Source organism: Oncorhynchus keta, chromosome 37 (genome assembly GCF_023373465.1).
Source record: "Oncorhynchus keta strain PuntledgeMale-10-30-2019 chromosome 37, Oket_V2, whole genome shotgun sequence".
NCBI classification, from domain to species: Eukaryota; Metazoa; Chordata; class Actinopteri; order Salmoniformes; family Salmonidae; genus Oncorhynchus; species Oncorhynchus keta.
In genome coordinates, this window is record NC_068457.1 from 18,693,338 (window position 1) to 18,708,337 (window position 15,000).

At 55.6% G+C, this 15,000-nt stretch overlaps 1 pseudogene; it reads left to right on the forward strand.

Moving 5' to 3' along the window:
* Positions 1–15,000, forward strand: part of LOC118379765 (TRAF2 and NCK-interacting protein kinase-like) — an 89,118-nt pseudogene that overhangs the window by 50,248 nt on the left and 23,870 nt on the right.

Consider the following 15,000-nt stretch of genomic DNA (forward strand, 5'->3'; position numbering starts at 1 on the left):
CTCCTTCCCTCCAGGCTGCATTAGGAGTACATCTCTGTCTGACTCTCTCTCTCTCTGTTTCCTGTTCTCTCCTTCCCTCCAGGCTGCATTAGGAGTACATCTCTGTCTGACTCTCTCTCTCTGTTTCCTGTTCTCTCCTTCCCTCCAGGCTGCATTAGGAGTACATCTCTGTCTGACTCTCTCTCTATGTTTCCTGTTCTCTCCTTCCCTCCATGCTGCATTAGGAGTACATCTCTGTCTGACTCTCTCTCTCTGTTTCCTGTTCTCTCCTTCCCTCCAGGCTGCATTAGGAGTACATCTCTGTCTGACTCTCTCTCTCTGTTTCCTGTTCTCTCCTTCCCACCAGGCTGCATTAGGAGTACATCTCTGTCTGACTCTCTCTCTCTCTGTTTCCTGTTCTCTCCTTCCCTCCAGGCTGCATTAGGAGTACATCTCTGTCTGACTCTCTCTCTCTCTGTTTCCTGTTCTCTCCTTCCCTCCAGGCTGCATTAGGAGTACATCTCTGTCTGACTCTCTCTCTCTGTTTCCTGTTCTCTCCTTCCCTCCAGGCTGCATTAGGAGTACATCTCTGTCTGACTCTCTCTCTCTGTTTCCTGTTCTCTCCTTCCCTCCATGCTGCATTAGGAGTACATCTCTGTCTGACTCTCTCTCTCTGTTTCCTGTTCTCTCCTTCCCTCCATGCTGCATTAGGAGTACATCTCTGTCTGACTCTCTCTCTCTGTTTCTTGTTCTCTCCTTCCCTCCATGCTGCATTAGGAGTACATCTCTGTCTGACTCTCTCTCTCTGTTTCCTGTTCTCTCCTTCCCTCCAGGCTGCATTAGGAGTACATCTCTGTCTGACTCTCTTTCTGTTTCCTGTTCTCTCCTTCCCTCCAGGCTGCATTAGGAGTACATCTCTGTCTGACTCTCTCTCTCTGTTTCCTGTTCTCTCCTTCCCTCCAGGCTGCATTAGGAGTACATCTCTGTCTGACTCTCTCTCTCTGTTTCCTGTTCTCTCCTTCCCTCCAGGCTGCATTAGGAGTACATCTCTGTCTGACTCTCTCTCTCTCTGTTTCCTGTTCTCTCCTTCCCACCAGGCTGCATTAGGAGTACATCTCTGTCTGACTCTCTTTCTGTTTCCTGTTCTCTCCTTCCCTCCAGGCTGCATTAGGAGTACATCTCTGTCTGACTCTCTCTCTCTGTTTCCTGTTCTCTCCTTCCCTCCAGGCTGCATTAGGAGTACATCTCTGTCTGACTCTCTCTCTCTCTGTTTCCTGTTCTCTCCTTCCCTCCAGGCTGCATTAGAGTACATCTCTGTCTGACTCTCTCTCTCTCTGTTTCCTGTTCTCTCCTTCCCTCCAGGCTGCATTAGGAGTACATCTCTGTCTGACTCTCTCTCTCTCTGTTTCCTGTTCTCTCCTTCCCTCCAGGCTGCATTAGGAGTACATCTCTGTCTGACTCTCTCTTTCTGTTTCCTGTTCTCTCCTTCCCTCCAGGCTGCATTAGGAGTACATCTCTGTCTGACTCTCTCTTTCTGTTTCCTGTTCTCTCCTTCCCTCCAGGCTGCATTAGGAGTACATCTCTGTCTGACTCTCTTTCTGTTTCCTGTTCTCTCCTTCCCTCCAGGCTGCATTAGGAGTATATCTCTGTCTGACTCTCTTTCTGTTTCCTGTTCTCTCCTTCCCTCCAGGCTGCATTAGGAGTACATCTCTGTCTGACTCTCTCTCTCTCTGTTTCCTGTTCTCTCCTTCCCTCCAGGCTGCATTAGGAGTACATCTCTGTCTGACTCTCTCTTTCTGTTTCCTGTTCTCTCCTTCCCTCCAGGCTGCATTAGGAGTACATCTCTGTCTGACTCTCTCTCTCTGTTTCCCGTTCTCTCCTTCCCTCCATGCTGCGTTGTGATAGGAGTATATCCGTAGACAGCTGGAGGAGGAACAGAGACAGTTAGAGATCCTACAGCAACAGCTTCTACAGGAGCAGGCTCTACTGCTGGTAACACTGTTACCCCTGCATGTCTATATATATATATACCCCTGACCTCCACCCTGACCCCTCAATAACTTCTACAGGAGCAGGCTCTACTGCTGCTAACACTGTTACCCCTGCATGTCTATATATATATATACCCCTGACCCCTCAATAACTTCAACAGGAGCAGGCTCTACTGCTGGTAACACTGTTACCCCTGCATGTCTATATATATATATATACCCCTGACCTCTCACCCCTGACCCCTCAATAACTTCAACAGGAGCAGGCTCTACTGCTGGTAACACTGTTACCCCTGCATGTCTATATATATATATATACCCCTGACCTCTCACCCCTGACCCCTCAATAACTTCTACAGGAGCAGGCTCTACTGCTGGTAACTCTGTTACCCCTGCATGTCTATATATATATATACCCCTGACCTCTCACCCCTGACCCCTCAATAACTTCTACAGGAGCAGGCTCTACTGCTGGTAACTCTGTTACCCCTGCATGTCTATATATATATATATATACCCCTGACCTCTCACCCCTGACCCCTCAATAACTTCTACAGGAGCAGGCTCTACTGCTGGTAACTCTGTTACCCCTGCATGTCTATATATATATATACCCCTGACCTCTCACCCCTGACCCCTCAATAACTTCTACAGGAGCAGGCTCTACTGCTGGTAACTCTGTTACCCCTGCATGTCTATATATATATATACCACTGACCTCTCACCCCTGACCCCTCAATAACTTTTACAGGAGCATGCCCATTGTATACCTGCATGTGTACATCTACCTACCCCCGTCCTCTGAAGTCTGACCCCTCAACCCTGTGAAACTACAGCTACAGAGCCTGTGGTGTAAACCTGTACCTTGTCCCTGTGTCCAGTGTTTGTTGTTCCTCGTTCCTCTCTGCAAGTCCTTACCCTGTAAGGAACCCCCCTCCCCAGCCCCATCAAATCACATCACATGTTATTTGTAACATGCGCCGAATACAACAGGTGTAGATCTTACCGTGAAAAGCTTACGCACAAGCCCTTAACCAACAATGCAGTTCAAGAAATAGAATTAAGAAAATATTTACTAAATAAACTAAAGTAAAAAATGTAATAAAAAGTAAGACCGAGTGTGCAGGTTAGTCGAGGTCATTTGTACATGGATCATGGAACGTCCCTGTGAGCCCTGTCCTGTATGGATCCTATTGGTCAACCTGTCCTGTGTGGAGTGATGCTATTGGTCATGTGTTTCAGAGATTGGCTCTGTGCTGTCATGATAGTGATTTGGTTAAGATTGGATAATAACAGCCTTCCGTGTGTGTGTCTCCATAGGAGTATAAGCGTAAGCAGATTGAGGAACAACATCAAGCCGAGAGGCTACAGAGACAGTTACAACAGGAGGTAACACTTGGCTCTTATGATGATGTCATAACAATGGTGTTGAATAATTGAAGAGATGGTCAACTGTTGCCTATTTGTTTTGTAGAGAGCCTACCTGGTGTCTCTACAACAGCAGCAACAACAACAAAACCAAGATGGCCGACCAGGCGAGAAGAAACCTCTGTATCACTATAAAGACTCAGCTAGTCCTACTGACAAACCTGCATGGGCTAAAGAGGTACACACACAGACTCTGGAGAGACTCTGGTCTCTGGACAACATTCATAACTGAAGATCATGAGTACAGTCTCGGTCTAACTACAACATTGTCTGTGTAGCGGTGCATACAGTGTGGATCAGAACAAGATACTGTGTTCTTCTGTTACAGTTCTCGTGTGTGTTTTATATTTGGTGTGTGTGTGTGTGTGTGTGTGTGTGTGTGTGTGTGTGTGTGTGTGTGTGTGTGTGTGTGTGTGTGTGTGTGTGTGTGTGTGTTTGTGCTTGTTTAACTTCTGCCCCACCTTGTCTGCAGGTCTTGAAGCAGCAGCCACACCCCCAGAGCCACTCACCCCGCCCTTTCCTCAGACAAAGCCACTCCTTCAACCAACATTCATCCCCCATTCACTCCCACGCCAACCTCCCTCGCCGAGCCCCCTCCGACCCCACCTCCCCCTCACATCCGTATCTCCCTGGAGACCAGGGATCTAGTAGATCCCATTCTGAAACAGAAGATCAGCCAGCAGGATAGAGAGATGAGAGCTCAGAAAGCTAGTCAGAGGGTGGTCAGACAGAAAGAAAGAGGATGCAATACCGGAGCCAACCACCAGGGGTACCACACAACAACCTGAGGCCAAAAGGGCCTAGCGAAGCCGGTCAGAAGGCTGGTCAGCAAGACCGAGGACGCAGTCCCAGACCTAAACACCCAGGGCCACAACACAACCCCAACCAGGGGCCACAGCATAATGAGAAGGGGCAACAGGCTGGCTTTAACCGAGGCCCCAGCCCTAACCCCAAACCCAACCAAGCCCCTAAACAAGAAGCCCTCAATGGGCCAGCCTGGGCACCCAGCTCCAGCCCCAACCAGGGACATAACCTGGGGGTGAAAGACCAGGGGCAGATATGGGTCAGTGGCCGTAGTGGCAGCTCCATCTCCCCTTGTCGTAGAATAGACATAGAAGTAAATGACATAGATGTAGAAATAGACTCCTCTTCCTCCTCTCATTCTAATTCTTCTTTCCTCTACCCTTCTCCCGATAATGATCTTAGAGGCAGCTCTCTGTTTCCCTGTCGTATACTAGATGTAGAAATAGATGAACTAGATATAGAAATGGAGGAACTAGAAAAGAGGGAGTTGGGTTGTTGGAGGTATAGAGAGGAGGAGAGGGAAAGGGGTAGAGAGGGAGGTGTGGGGGGTTTGAGGATGGCTTCCAGCCATGAGAGTCTGTTGGGATTCTATGGGGGTCATACGAATTCTGACCTCTACCCCCGACCCCTAACCCCTGACCTCTCAGCCTCTGCACCGGCAGGCCGGCTACGCCCTTTCCTGTCCTCCAATCAAAATCACTTCCTGGCTCCTGAATCCTCCAAGCAGAGTCCGTTCCTCCAAGTCCCCGGCTGGGCACCTCCCCCTCTGAACAGAGTGAAGTCAGAGGTCAGTGATGATGATGAGGTCACGACCTCTAACCTGGACCTGACTTCCTCTGCTCCAGCTAACATGCTCAGATCACACCTGGCCCAGGCCATACCCACTAGATCCAAGCAGTCATCCCTGTCTCGGTCCTCCCTCTCTTTCTCCCCCTTCGTTCTCCTGGTAAGATCTCAGGTCCTCTGAAACAGTTAGTTTCAGCCTTAAATTGGATTGGCCTCTCGCCCCGAGGGTCACCTAGAACCTCACCCCAGACCTCAGCCGGAATCTCCCCCTCACACTCCCGACCTGAGTCCCCATGTCATCTTTCCCTCAATTCCCCTCCCGCTCCATTCTACCACTCGCAGTATCTCACACCCTGCTCCTCCCCCTACCTCACCCCTAGGTGTTCTCCTCACCCTCTCCTGGTGGCTCCCCATTCGGCTCCCAGTCCCAGCTCACTATCAGACCACTCGCTGCTAGCCACTAGCCACACACACACACACACACACAGACAGACAGACAGACAGACAGACAGACAGACAGACAGACAGACAGACAGACAGACAGACAGACAGACAGACAGACAGACAGACAGAGACGCACGGACGGACGCACGCACGGACGGACGGACATATATTCTTTATTATATTTGTAGATAAAACAAAATATTATACATTTCTATATTTTATACTATTTTGTATAACATTGTTTCAACTTCATATAGCTCAGTTGGTTCATCCTTACCCACCTACCTCCAATAGTCCCCAATCCAATCAAAACAGATATCTAGAAAAACCAGACCCCCAGACTCCTTCTCTGTCAGGGTGCCTCCCCTAACACCTTCCCCAACCGCCCCTCCTTCTGGAGTTTGATGATGTCACAGCAAGGACTCCATACGTGTCACTTCCTGTTTACGGTCAGTTAGCCAATTGCAGTTCAGCTTGGTGATGGGTGCTGGCCAATCAGGTCTCAGCTGGGTGAATGCCAATCAGGTCTCAGCTTGGTGCTGGGTGGGGGCTAATCAGGACTCTCTTTAGTGCTGGCCAATCGGTGGTGGACTATATTTTCTCTGGGATCACAGACCAACATGGATTCTCAACATTTCAGATTCTCTTTTCTGCTGGAATGATACCCTCCAACTCCGCCTCTCCTCCATCCCCCTCTCTTCCTCTCCTCTATCCCCCTCTCCTCCATCCCCCTCTCCTCTATCCCCCTCTCCTCCATCCCCCTCTTCTCTATCCCCCTCTCCTCCATCCCCTCTCCTCTATCCCTCTCCTCCTCCATCCCCCTCTCCTCCATCCCCCCCTCTCCTCTATCCCCCTCTCCTCCATCCCCCTCTCCTCTATCCCCCTCTCCTCCATCCCGTGTCCTCCACCCCCTCTCTTCCTCTCCTCTATCCCCCTCTTCTCCATCCCCCTCTCCTCTATCCCCCTCTCCTCCATCCCCCTCTCCTCCATCCCCCTCTCCTCCATCCCCGTCTCCTCCATCCCCGTCTCCTCCATCCCCCTCTCCTCCATCCCCCTCTCCTCCATCCCCCTCTCCTCCATCCCCGTCTCCTCCATCCCCGTCTCCTCCATCCCCGTCTCCTCCATCCCCGTCTCCTCCATCCCCGTCTCCTCCATCCCGTCTCCTCCATCCCCCTCTCTTCCTCTCCTCTATCCCCCTCTCCTCCATCCCCCTCTCCTCCATCCCGTCTCCTCCATCCCCTCTCTTCCTCTCCTCTATCCCCCTCTCCTCCATCCCCCTCTCTTCCTCTCCTCTATCCCCCTCTCCTCCATCCCCCTCTCCTCCATCCCCCTCTCCTCCATCCCGTCTCCTCCATCCCCCTCTCTTCCTCTCCTCTATCCCCCTCTCCTCCATCCCCCTCTCCTCTATCCCCCTCTCCTCCATCCCCCTCTCCTCCATCCCCCTCTCCTCTATCCCCCTCTCCTCCATCCCCCTCTCCTCCAACCCCGTCTCCTCCAACCCCGTCTCCTCTATCCCCCTCTCCTCCATCCCCTCTCCTCCATCCCCCTCTCCTCTATCCCCCTCTCCTCCATCCCCCTCTCCTCCATCCCCCTCTCCTCCATCCCGTCTCCTCCAACCCCGTCTCCTCCATCCCCGTCTCCTCCATCCCCGTCTCCTCCATCCCCGTCTCCTCCATCCCCCTCTCCTCCAACCCCCTCTCCTCCTCTCCTCCATCCCTCTCCTCCATCCCCCTCTCCTCCATCCCCTCTCCTCCATCCCCGTCTCCTCCATCCCCCTCTCCTCCAACCCCTCTCCTCCAACCCCCTCTCCTCCTCTCCTCCATCCCCCTCTCCTCCAACCCCTCTCCTCCTTCCCCGTCTCCTTCATCCCCGTCTCCTCCATCCCCCTCTCCTCCATCCCCCTCTCTCCTCCATCCCCGTCTCCTCCATCCCCCTCTCCTCCATCCCCCTCTCCTCCATCCCCCTCTCCTCCTCTCCTCCATCCCCCTCTCCTCCATCCCCCTCTCCTCCTCTCCTCCATGCCCCTCTCCTCCACATCCCCCTCTACGCCTCTCCTCCATGCCCCTCTCCTCCATCCCCCTCTACGCCTCTCCTCCATGCCCCTCTCCTCCATCCCCTCTCTGCCTCTCCTCCATGCCCCTCTCCTCCATCCCCCTCTCCTCCTCTCCTCCATGCCCTCTCCTCCATCCCCCTCCTCCCCCTCTCCTCCATCCCCCCCTCTGCCTCCTCTCCTCCATCTGCCTCTCTCCTCCCCCCTCCTCCATCCCCATCTCTGCCTCTCCTCCATCCCCCTCTGCCTCTCCTCCATCTCCCTCTCCTCCATCCCCCTCTCTGCCTCTCCTCCATCCCCATCCCCCTCTCCTCCATCCCCCTCTCTGCCTCTCCTCCATCCCCATCTCTGCCTCTCCTCCTCCATCCCCCTCTCTGCCTCTCCTCCTCCATCCCCCTCTCTGCCTCTCCTCCATCCCCATCTCTGCCTCTCCTCCATCCCCCTCTCTGCCTCTCCATCCCCATCCCCCCTCTCTGCCTCTCCTCCATCCCCATCTCTGCCTCTCCTCCATCCTCCATCCCCCTCTCTGCCTCTCCTCCATCCCCATCTCTGCCTCTCCCTCCTCTCCTCCCATCCCCTCTCTGCCTCTCCTCCATCCCCTCTCTCTCCTCATCCTCCATCCCCCTCTCTGCCTCCTCCATCCCCCTCTCTGCCTCTCCTCCATCCCCCTCTCTGCCTCTCCTCCATCCCCCTCTCTGCCTCTCCTCCATCCCCCTCTCTGCCTCTCCTCCATCCCCCCATCTCTCCCCCTCTCCTCCATCCCCCTCTCTGCCTCTCCTCCATCCCCCTCCTCCATCCCCCTCTCTCTCTCATCCCATCCCCATCTCTGCCTCTCCTCCATCCCCCTCTCTGCCTCTCTCCATCCCCCTCCTGCCTCTCCTCCATCCCCTCTCTGCCTCTCCTCCATCCCCATCTCTGCCCTCCTCCATCCCCCCTCTCTGCCTCTCCTCCATCCCCTCTCTGCCTCTCCTCCATCCCCCTCTCTGCCTCTCCTCCATCCCCATCTCTGCCTCTCCTCCATCCCCCTCCCCCTCTCCTCCATCCCCTCTCTGCCTCTCCTCCATCCCCTCTCTGCCTCTCCTCCATCCCCTCTGCCTCTCCTCCATCCCCCTCTCTCTGCCTCTCCTCCATCCCCCCTCTCTGCCTCTCCTCCATCCCCTCTCTGCCTCTCCTCCATCCCCTCTCTGCCTCTCCTCCATCCCCTCTCTGCCTCTCTCCATCCCCCCTCTCTGCCTCTCCTCCATCCCCTCTCTGCCTCTCCTCCATCCCCATCCTGCCTCCTCCATCCCCCTCTCTGCCTCTCCTCCATCCCCCTCTCTGCCTCTCCTCCATCCCCCTCTCTGCCTCTCCTCCATCCCCATCTCTGCCTCTCCTCCATCCCCCTCTCTGCCTCTCCTCCATCCCCCTCTCTGCCTCTCCTCCATCCCCCTCTCTGCCTCTCCTCCATCCCCCTCCATCCCCCTCTCTGCCTCTCCTCCATCCCCTCTCCTCCATCCCCCTCTCTGCCTCTCCTCCATCCCCCTCTCTGCCTCTCCTCCATCCCCCTCTCTGCCTCTCCTCCATCCCCTCTCTGCCTCTCCTCCATCCCCCTCTCTGCCTCTCCTCCATCCCCCTCTCTGCCTCTCCTCCATCCCCCTCTCCTCCATCCCCCTCTCTCTCCTCCATCCCCTCTCCTCCATCCCCCCTCTCTGCCTCCATCCATCCCCATCTCTGCCTCTCCTCCATCCCCCTCTCTGCCTCTCCTCCATCCCCTCTCTGCCTCTCCTCCATCCCCCTCTCTGCCTCTCCTCCATCCCCATCTCTGCCTCTCCTCCATCCCCCTCTCTGCCTCTCCTCCATCCCCCTCTCTGCCTCTCCTCCATCCCCCTCTCTGCCTCTCCTCCATCCCCCTCTCTGCCTCTCCTCCATCCCCCTCTCTGCCTCTCCTCCATCCCCTCTCTGCCTCTCCTCCATCCCCCTCTCTGCCTCTCCTCCATCCCCCTCTCTGCCTCTCCTCCATCCCCCTCTCTGCCTCTCCTCCATCCCCCTCTCTGCCTCTCCTCCCTCCCCCTCTCCTCCATCCCCCTCTCTGCCTCTCCTCCATCCCCCTCTGCCTCTCCTCCATCCCCCTCTCCTCCATCCCCCTCTCTGCCTCTCCTCCATCCCAATCTCTGCCTCTCCTCCATCCCCTCTCTGCCTCTCCTCCATCCCCTCTCTGCCTCTCCTCCATCCCAATCTCTGCCTCTCCTCCATCCCCATCTCTGCCTCTCCTCCATCCCCTCTCTGCCTCCTCCTCCATCCCCTCTCTGCCTCTCCTCCATCCCCCTCTCTGCCTCTCCTCCATCCCCCTCTCTGCCTCTCCTCCATCCCCTCTCTGCCTCTCCTCCATCCCCCTCTGCCTCTCCTCCATCCCCCTCTCTGCCTCTCCTCCATCCCCTCTCTGCCTCTCCTCCATCCCCATCTCTGCCTCTCCTCCATCCCCCTCTGCCTCTCCTCCATCCCCCCTCTGCCTCTCCTCCATCCCCCTCTGCCTCTCCTCCATCCCCATCTCTGCCTCTCCTCCATCCCCTCTCTGCCTCTCCTCCATCCCCTCTCCTCCATCCCCCTCTCTGCCTCTCCTCCATCCCCCTCTCCTCCATCCCCTCTCTGCCTCTCCTCCATGCCCCTCTCTCCCTCCTCCTCCATCCCCCCTCTCTGCCTCTCCTCCATCCCCCTCTCCTCCATCCCCTCTCTGCCTCATCCTCCATCCCCTCTCCTCCATCCCCCTCTCTGCCTCTCCTCCATCCCCTCTCTGCCCCTCTCTGCCCTCTCCTCCATCCCCTCTCTGGTGCAATCCTCTCTGCCTCTCCTCCATCCCCCTCTCCTCCATCCCCTCTCTGACTCTCTCTCCATCCCTCTCTCCACCCCTCTCTCCTCTCCTCCATACCCCTCTCCTCCATCCCCCTCTCCTCCTCTCCTCCATCCCCTCTCCTCCATGCCCCTCTCCTCCATCCCCCTCTACGCCTCTCCTCCATACCCCTCTCCTCCATCCCCCTCTCATCCTCTCCTCCATCCCCCTCTCTGCCTCTCCTCCATCCCCCTCTCTGCCTCTCCTCCATCCCCCTCTCCTCCATCCCCCTCTCTGCCTCTCCTTCATCCCCCTCTCCTTCATCCCACTCTCCTCCATCCCCCTCTCGTCCTCTCCTCCATCCCCCTCTCTGCCTCTCCTCCATCCCCCTCTCCTCCATCCCCCTCTCTGCCTCTCCTCCATCCCCCTCTCTCCTCTCCTCCATCCCCTCTCCTCCATCCCTCTCTCCTCCTCTCCTCCATGCCCCTCTCCTCCATCCCCCTCTCTCGCCTCTCCTTCATGCCCTCTCCTCCATCCCCCTCTCGTCCTCTCCTCCATCCCCCTCTCTGCCTCTCCTCCATCCCCTCTCCTCCATCCCCTCTCCTCCTCTCTCCATCCCCCTCTCCTCCATCCCCTCTCCTCCTCTCCTCATGCCCCTCTCCTCCATCCCCCTCTGCCTCTCCTCCTGTCCCTCTCCTCCATCCCCTCTCGTCCTCTCCTCCATCCCCCTCTCTGCCTCTCTCCATCCCCTCCTCCATCCCCCTCTCTGTCTCTCTCTCCCCCTCTCTCTCTCCTCCATCCCCTCTCTGCCTCTCCTCCATCCCCCTCTCCTCTCTCCATCCCCCCTCTCCTCCTCCTCCATCCCCCTCTGTCTCTCTCATCCCCTCTCTCTCTCCTCCATCCCCCTCTCCTCTCACCCCCTCTCTGCCTCTCTCCATCCCCTCTCTGCCTCTCCTCCATCCCCCTCTTCTCCATCTCTCGTCCTCTCCTCCATCCTCTCTGCCTCTCCTCCATCCCCTCTCCTTCATCCCCCTCTCCTCTGTCCCCTCTCTGCCTCTCCTCCATCCCCCCCTCTGCCTCTCCTCCATCCCCTCTCTGTCTCTCCTCCATCCTCTCCTCTCCTCCATCCCCTCTCCTCCATCCCCCTCTCCTCCATCCCCTCTCTGCTCTCTCCATCCCCATCTCTGCCTCTCCTCCATCCCCCTCTCTGCCTCTCCTCCATCCCCCTCTCTGCCTCTCCTCCATCCCCCTCTCCTCCATCCCCCTCTCGTCCTCTCCTCCATCCCCTCTCTGCCTCTCCTCCATCCCCTCTCCCTCATCCCCCTCTCCTCCACCCCCTCTCCTTCTCTCCTCCATCCCCCTCTCCTCCACCCCCTCTCCGCCTCTCCTCCATCCCCCCTCTCCTCCTCTCCTCCATCCTCCTCTCCTCCATCCCCCTCTCCTCCTCTCCTCTATCCCCCTCTCCTCCTCTCCTCCATCCACCTCTCCTCCATCCTCCTCTCCTCCAACTCCGCTCTCTCCCTATCATCCCTGCGCTCTCTCCCTATCATCCCCGCGCTCTCTCTCTATTATCCCCGCGCTCTCTCTCTATCATCCCTGCGCTCTCTCCCTATCATCCCCGCGCTCTCTATCATCCCCGCGCTCTCTATCATCCCCGCGCTCTCTCTCTATCATCCCCACGCTCTCTCTCTATCATCCCCGCTCGCTCTCTCTATCATCCCGCGCTCTCTCTATCATCCCCGCTCGGTCTCTCTATCATCCCCTCGCTCGCTCTCTGTCATCCCCGCGCTCTCTCTCTCTCATCCCCGCTCGCTCTCTCTATCATCCCCGCGCGCTCTCTCTATCAACCCCGATCGCTCTCTCTATCATCCCCGCTCGCTCTCTCTATCATCCCCTCGCTCGCTCTCTCTATCATCCCCTCGCTCGCTCTCTGTCATCCCCGCGCTCTCTCTCTCTCATCCCCGCTCGCTCTCTCTATCATCCCCGCGCTCTCTCTATCATCCCTCGCTCTCTCTAATATCCCGCGCTCTCGCTCTATCATCCCCGCGCACTCTCTCTATCATCCCGCTCTCTCTCTCTATCATCCCTGACTCTGCTCTCTCTATCATCCCGCGCTCTCTCTCTATCATCCCCGCGCGCTCTCTCTATCATCCCCGCGCTCTCTCTCTGTCATCCCCGCGCTCTCTCTCTATCATCCCCACTCGCTCTCTCTATCATCCCCGCTCGCTCTCTCTATCATCCCCTCGCTCTCTCTAATATCCCCGCGCTCTCGCTCTATCATCCCCGCGCACTCTCTCTATCATCCCCGCGCTCTCTCTCTATCATCCCCGCTCGCTCTCTCTATCATCCCCGCGCTCTCTCTCTATCATCCCCGCGCTCTCTCTATCATCCCCGCGCTCTCTCTCTGTCATCCCCGCGCTCTCTCTCTATCATCCCCACTCGCTCTCTCTATCATCCCCGCTCGCTCTCTCTATCATCCCCGCGCTCTCTCTCTATCCTCCCCGCGCGCTCTCTCTATCATCCCCGCGCGCTCTCTCTATCAACCCTGCTCGCTCTCTCTATCATCCCCGCGCTCTCTCTCTATCATCCCCGCGCGCTCTCTCTATCAACCCCGCTCGCTCTCTCTATCATCCCCGCTCGCTCTCTCTATCATCCCCGTTCACTCTCTCTATCATCCCCGCGCTCTCTCCATCTGTTACAGCTTGTAGAGGAGTACCAGTTGATCCTAACCATTAATTGCATGATTGATTGCTCGGATCAACATGCAATGATGAGCCTGCCTCAGTGCCTCTAGAAAACTGTAGACAACACCGTATTAACCTTTTGGTAACGTCCAGTTAGTCTAATAATCATGATGATGTGTGTCAGGTGGAGGAGCGGTCCAAGCTGAACAGACAGTGTTCTCCTGCGCTGCAGCATAAGGCCGTCTCCAGTCGGGTCTCTGAGGCCTCCCTGCCTCCTCGCTCCGAGGCCTTCAGCACTGCAGGGATGCAGCCGGCCCGCACCCCACCAACACACCGCCCAGTCGAACCACAGGTGTGTGTCTGTCCCTTCTGTCGTCTGTCTGTCTGTCTCTCTGTGTGTGCGTGTGTGTGTGTGTTGACATTTACAAATATACAATATACACACAACCTGTAATTGTATTTGATATTGCATACTACTATGCTGTAGCCTATACTACAGTCAACAAGCAGTATGTCTGTCTGATGGAATTAGAAAATGAGAACGGACTTTCCCATAATTCAGTGTTTTATCTCATTCTCTCTCTCCAGATGGCCCATCTGATTCCAGTGAAGACCATGACAGGCTCTCAGTCTCTGCAGGAGGGCACAGGAGGAGAGGCGGGGGGGATGGGGAGGAGAGGGGAGGAGGGGGGAGGCATGCCCCCCCGTCAGAACTCTGACCCCACCTCTGACTCGAATCCGCCCCTCCACCTCGTACCACTAGCCGAGAGGACGATGAGCTTCCCCCTAAGGTCCCTCAGAGAACCACCTCCATCTCCCCAGCCCTGATGAGGAAAAACTCCCCCAACGCACAGGGACTCATACGAGACAGGTGTGTGTGTGTGTGTGTGTGTGTGTGTGTGTGTGTGTGTGTGTGTGTGTGTGTGTGTGTGTGTGTGTGTGTGTGTGTGTGTGTGTGTGTGTGTGTGTGTGTGTGTGTGTGTGTGTGTGTGTGTGTCAGGGTCGGGCTCAATTCCATTTAAATTCCAGTCAATTCAGGAAGTGCACTGAAATTGCTTTTCACTTCAATGCTTTTCAATGAGGAATTGGAATTAGGTTTACTTTCTGAAATGAAATGGCATTGACCCCAACCCTGGTGTGTGTGTACTGTATATGTAATTACAGTGTGTATTAACAGTGTGTGTGTTCTTTCAGTCATCCAGACCTGAGAGCTTCAGAGTTGTGTCTCGATACTGCTCTACAGAGGTCCTCTCACTCCTCCTCCTCATCCTCACCTTCATCACAGAGAGGTACACACACACACACACACATATATATATATGTGACTGATGAGTACATGTATTTGTCTGTTGATACTCTTTGTGAATATTGATGTTGACTCCTCCCTTATGCTGTGATAGGTCCACCAGTCCAGGAGACCTCCCCCCCAGCAGAAGCCACTCAGGAGGTCAGGATCAGACCGGAGGAGGGGCGAGACTCAGGCAGACCCAGCAGACCTGCCGTGAGTGACACACACTCACACACAAACACACACCTCGATTCTTTCTGGGAGTCAGGCTTTCTCCACTTCTGCTGCTTATGTCTCTCTTTTCCTCCCTGTCTTTCTCCTTCCTTCTCTCCTCCTCAATCTCTTCTGCTGTTCATCCCCTTCTATCAGAGCTATAAGAAAGCCATAGATGAGGTTAGTGACCTCCCCTTTTTATATCTCTCTGTTTCTACCTCTCTCTCTCTCTCTCTTCTCTCTCTCAGTTCTCTGTATAACCAGTATGGCCCATTCATTCAAGGTTTTAGTGGGATGTGTGTAAGCTCAACTTAACATCACTTTGGAGGTCTGACCAAGTCAGACTTTTGGAATTCTAAAGTATGTTTGTGAAGCTGAAAGCATCTAGCTGAAAGCATCTAGCTGAAAGCTAGCATCCAGGGAGCTGAAAGCATCTAGCTGAAAGCATCTAGCTGAAAGCTAGCATCCAGGGAGCTGAAAGCATCTAGCTGAAAGCATCTAGCTGAAAGCATCTAGCTGAAAGCTAG